Genomic DNA, 6,000 nt, shown 5'->3' with positions numbered 1-6,000 from the left:
CTTATTTTTTGTCTCCCTGTTTTTTGTTTTATTGATTTTTTTTTCCAGTGGGGGCTTCTCTATGCTCAATTTCCTCATTTACTTTTCGTTGTATTTCTGTTAGTTTCAGTTTTGAGAGCCAATTATTATTATTATTTTTTTAGGTGTCTTGGAAGGAGCTGGGCAGCAGCAAGATATTTGTTCACGTTACATTTAAATTTCTGTATGCTTATAAAGTTGAGGAAGCAGAGAGCAGGGAGGAAATTCCCCAGAGCAAGTGGTCCGATGAAAGAAACGATTAGAGTAGAAAATCTCTACAGTAGTTAGAAGGTTAATTTTGCTACTAGTTGGGTGTGTCCGGAGCATTCACGTTTTATGAGTAAGAAGAAAAATTCAGGAAAACGAGAAGGTTCCATAGAAAACGAAAATAGCATGCATCAATTTTCAACCTGGGTTTTCCATTTGTTTCGCTTTAACAAGAATTGTTTGTTGTAACGCCATTTTTTCGCTCGTTCATCTTTAATGATTAATACAATTCCTTTGTTTGATTCGTTAATATTTTCCCAACAACATCCGAGATTTTTCACTCTCAGCTTTGCTGTTTTATGAAAACAATTTCCTCAATTGAATAATTATTGCTGAATGTTTTGGAGCAGTTGCAAACATTTTATGAGACAAACAAACTCGTTTTGTTTTGTATTCCATTTTATGGCATATCAACTCTTTTCGCCCTATTTTAAAACCAATCCAATCATTTTGGTTAACGCTTTCTATGAGTTCAATTCTTAACATCAGCTTAATTCGTTTATTTTCAAATATTTATCTGGTTAACAAGAAAGTTCTTCGAGTTTTTAAACATATCTCGGCTCAAACAACAATTTATTGGTCGAAATAAGCAACATCAGAATCAACAAAATTTTGATAAAATAAATGTATTCATGCAATTTACGTAAAAATCCTGCGTTCTCGTTTCAGTGAAATTGCTGAAGGCATTTTTAATGTCGCTTAGGTTTTTGAAACATCTCTAAAAGTTGTCGAGATGCTTGAAAAAGTGGTAGTCGGTAAGTGAGAGATCAGGAAAGTATGGCAGATAAGGCAGATTTTTGTAACCCAATTCGTTCAACTTTTGCAAGGTCTGTGTAACAAAGTGCGGTCGGGCATTGTCGTGGAGGAGAATTGGACATGTTGAAATTTCTGATGAATTTCACTCAGTTGTTGACCGTACTTCTTTGCCGTAATGGTTTTGCCTGTATTCAAAAACTGTAATGCGGTCGGGCATTATCGTGGACAAAAATTCGGCGTTTTTTGTTGACTAATGCTGAGCTGGCTTTGGAAAGTGTCGTGGAGTTTCGTCGGTTTCTAAACACTGAACTGCGCGTCGCCGATTTTCGTAAAGAACTCACTTTTCATCGCAAGTCACAGCCCGGTCGAAAAACACGTTGTTTTTGTTGCGTAAAAAAAGGGAAGATAACACTTCATAATAATATTATCAATGTCTTTGTCTTTTCAATCTCTCAAGTAGTTGAAAATCGTCGTATACGTTACGTCTAATTGAGAAGCAAGTTATCGAACAATTGAGACTAAGACTCTTAATGGATCGTTGTCAAAATCCGATGGTCGACCACTACGCTCATCATCTTCAAGACTCTCTTCGCCGCCACAAAATTTATTAAACCACCATTGTGCTGTGCGTTTAATGGTGCTTCCTAGGCCAAACACTTCATTGATATCCCGAGCTGTTTCAGCAAATTTTCAGCAACTTTTCGGCCTAGCTTGAACTGAAATAAGAAAATTGTGTAAATTTGCTTTTTTCCATTTTGTATTCAACGTTCTGAAAATAATACATAATTGTTTTTTTTAAAGTTATGATTGAAAGAATTAGATAGAGCGAAAAACGCTCTTAAAAATGATAGATAAAGTAAATGTATTATAACGAAAACCTATCTGAAAATACATAATTTGAAATAAAAAATTTAAAATCCGCAAGAACTTTTTCTCAACTGAATACCTTTTTATTATTGAATAATATTGCTATGTTTTCATTTGTTTAAATATCCCTGGATACACAAACTGCTTTTTGGAAGCGTAGAATATCCTTTACTGGATTAATATATATTTTTTTCATATTTCATTAATTAGTTGTTTGTGGTATAAGCTCTTTGTCTTGATAGAATTATATGGTTTTACCCTAGTGAGTCCTCACTTATCAAGGCCAAATGCCACTCGAGGATAAGAGTTAATGAGATTATCGGCTTAATAGGTAACAATATTATGAGAAGATTGAAATTAATTGATGGAATAGATAAGTATTTGTTGACATTGGACTTTAAGATAATCTTGTAGTTTGTAAAGAAACAGTCTTGCGGTAATATGAACTTCTTCCAAATAAAGTTTGCTAATTGAAAAATTCTTTTTGTTTTTAGGTACTCAAACGAAGAAAGGAAACATAATGGCAGTGGTTTTCAGAAGATGAGTTTCAACATAACAAGGAGGAAATATCACTTATAGTAAGGTTAACTTGTTTTTATTATTATTATTATTATTATTATTATTATTATTATTTAATGGATTTATTTCAGCATTACGTAATTCCTTAAGTTTAAACATCATTCAAAAACCTCGGGAAACGTAAAAGAAAAAATGCATGCTGGGATTATCTAGTCCTTCTCCTGCTTTTTTAGTATATAATTCTTAGAACTCGTTGATATAGTATGACTTACGAGTTTAAATGTGAACGAAGCCATTTCAGGGTTAATTCTTTTTTGTCCCAGCAACATAACAATGAATAAATGCCTACTTGGTTAAATTATTTTATTATTATTAATCATATCTGATACGTAATTTCTGTGTATTACACTGCAAATCTACGCATTAATATGGAAGAGAGACTATCTTCAAATATCATCCTAAATTGGAAATGGAGCGACGGACTTATATTACGCAGATATTAATAAGTCCCTCGTACCTGTTTTTTTTAATGGAGAATTTAGTGGATGTGTTATCGGCAGCTCCAGTAACTCTTGCTTCTCCTTATTTGTCCTTCAGTCCTCATTTCCAATGAGTTATTTTTCGGATAAAGGGTGAAGAAAAAGTTACTTTCTAGGTTGGAAGTACTTGCGTGAACAGTAGCCTGAGATGTCGGAAATTTTCTATTTCTATGTCTATCCTTGTGGCCTTGTCACTAGTAAGGTAAACGTTTCATCTGAGCTGATGTTATCCACCTGATAGTCAGAGACCCGAACCTTGGATTAACCACTAAGGAGGCTGTCCTATCAGCAGGTGCATATTACTGTGGCTACTATATTGCCATTTGGTGAACTGATTCTGAACCAAGTAGTAGTTTCTGGTGGGGCCTCTCGATGCCATACTAGTAAGCAATTGTCACGGCTTTACCTTATCATGAGCTACAAAAAATCCCTGTCTTTTTCTCCCCTGGTTTCCCTCTGTATCTTGCTCTAACCAAGTCTGTCGACCTGTTCCACAAATCCCAAAACATCAACATGAAATATCTCCAGAAAAAATACACGAATAAACCTAGACCCCATACTCCAACGTAGACCCCCACTACCATGTCTCCTTCTCCAACGTCAGGGGTCTACGTTCCAACCTTCCAGAGGCTGAAACCCAATTGCAGGAGACGAAACCGGACCTATTGTTCCTAAGCAAAACTAGCATAGGGCCGACCACTTCCCTAGATGAGTTCATAATTAAAGGATACTTAACATTTAAATCTGACCCCCAAGATCGCCCTGGTCATGGAATATGTGTTTACATTAAAGATGGCTTTCCGTGTGGTAGGGAAATCTCCAGCGAAGACCCTAATTTACCTTATATGTGCTTCCGGGTTGCACTTGCTTACACTACCGCATTTATATTTGCCCTCTATCGCCCCCCCACAACAGCGGAGTTACTATCTTTAAGAGTATATCTGAGAAAATTTACCACATCCTGTCCTTCGGCTAACATTCACTTCTCCATCTTATAACGTACTGACTTTTATACAAGCTTAGCATTGAATCAATTGTGATGTAAATAGCTTCAACCTGGTTTATGGTTTGTTTCATTTTCATACTTTTTTCTACATGAATAAAACAGTAGATGAATGTATGTGTGTCTGTTCATAAAAATTGACCGATAAACTCATAAACTGCTGCTCACATAACACTGAAATTAACAGGAAATAGTAATCATACACCAACGATGGTTTATAACGAGTATAATATTTGTTTAGATGGATGAATTACACGCACAGAAACATGTCGGTAAATTAAAATGCTAAACGTTTATTTCAACTTGCCGACATTTTTATTAGTTTGTACATGTATAAAAGGGGTATAATGTTCGAGTTTTCTTATCTTTCTGTTAGGTTTGCTGAAACGTTAGCGAACGCGTCTGCAGCGTTCAATGTTATGGATTCGATTCTAGCTGATGGCACTCAAGCCATTTTACTTTTGAAATCAGTACTATATATTAGGTACAATATAGTATTCAATAGACCGGTTCTGTAATAATAAATACGAAATCTGTATGATTTAAAATATAGTAAATGTATTTTACGATCGGCAAAATCGGGAGCCCATTTGTTAGTCCCAAATAAATTTGATTTGAAATTTGATTTGATTTGGAATTTGATTTGATTTGGAATCATTTTCAGACGCAATGAAGACAAATTAAAGTTTTTAATGGCCATGTATATTTATAAATCCATAATATGTACATCCATAAATTAACAAGACCATAAGTCAGTTATAAGACAACGTAAGATTGAGTTAAAGTCTTATCTAAGCCTTACAGCTGTATGATATATTGATTAGGCTAAAATTTTGTGTGGTACGAAGTGCCTTCAAGAAGTTTCCAGACCTTTTGTCTGGGCAATTTTATTGATAGTACACATATAAAACTCTTGTCTCATTCAAAGTATAGGCAGGGAGAGAAACTGTTTAATGCCCATTTGGATCAAATATTATGTTGAAGAAGAAAGTTATTGAAGAATTTTTCATTTTGATTTCAAATGATGTATTTTCAAATAAGTTTTCCTTATAAAACATTCATTTATACATCATTTTAAATGGAGCTGTTCGCTCTATCTTATCAGTTAAATTACAATCGTTTAAAAAACAATCACGTCTTCTTTTCAGAACGTTGAATAAAAGATGAAAAAAAAGCAAATTCGCATAATATTGTTATTTCAATTCAAGTCAGGTCGAAAAGCTGCTGAAACAGCTCGTGACATCAACGAAGCGTTTGGCCCAGGAACCATTACTGAACGCACAGTACAATGGTGGTTTAAGAAATTTCGTGGCGGCAGAGAGAATCTTTGACAACACCCAGCATTAGTCAACGAAAAAGGCCCATTTTTTTCTCCACAATAATGCCCGACCGCACGTTGCTAAACCGACCCTGCAGAAGTTGAATGAATTGGGCTACAAATGTCTGCTTCATCCTTCATACTTTCCAGATCTCGCACCTTACCGACTACCACTTTTTTAAGCATCTCATCAGCGTGAGAAATGCTTCAAAAACCTAAGCGATATCAAAAATGTCTTCAGCAACTTCATCGCTACTAAATTTTATGATATTGCCATAAATACATTTATTTTGCGTTGGCAAAATTGTGTTTATTCTGATGGTGATTATTTCGATCAATACATTTTTGTTTGGGCCGATATATGTTCCTCTGAATTTAAAAGTTAAAAACCACGATAATTTTCTTGTCAAGCTGATAGTCTGTGACAAGGGTATAGGTTGTTAACTGATGCATTCATTTTTCCTTATCTTTAGTTCGTCGCGAATAATTATGTGAACAGTTCCCACACTGAAATCAAAATGATCATTTATTGTCTCTGTAGGCATACCTTTCTATTGTCCTTTTCTATGAAATTCTTTATTTGGCCAATCAACTCTGATATGCTAATTTTCTTACTCTTCATACATATCTCATAATCTCTCACAGATTTCCTGCATTCCTTGAATAATTTATGAAACTCGAAAACTGATGCTCGATTCATGCAATATGGCTCA

This window comes from Euprymna scolopes, chromosome 11 (assembly GCF_053919585.1).
Source record: "Euprymna scolopes isolate OS-2025 chromosome 11, ASM5391958v1, whole genome shotgun sequence".
Classification (NCBI taxonomy): Eukaryota; Metazoa; Mollusca; class Cephalopoda; order Sepiida; family Sepiolidae; genus Euprymna; species Euprymna scolopes.
The sequence above is the reverse complement of the archived record's forward strand: the minus strand, read 5'-3'. Positions refer to the sequence as shown.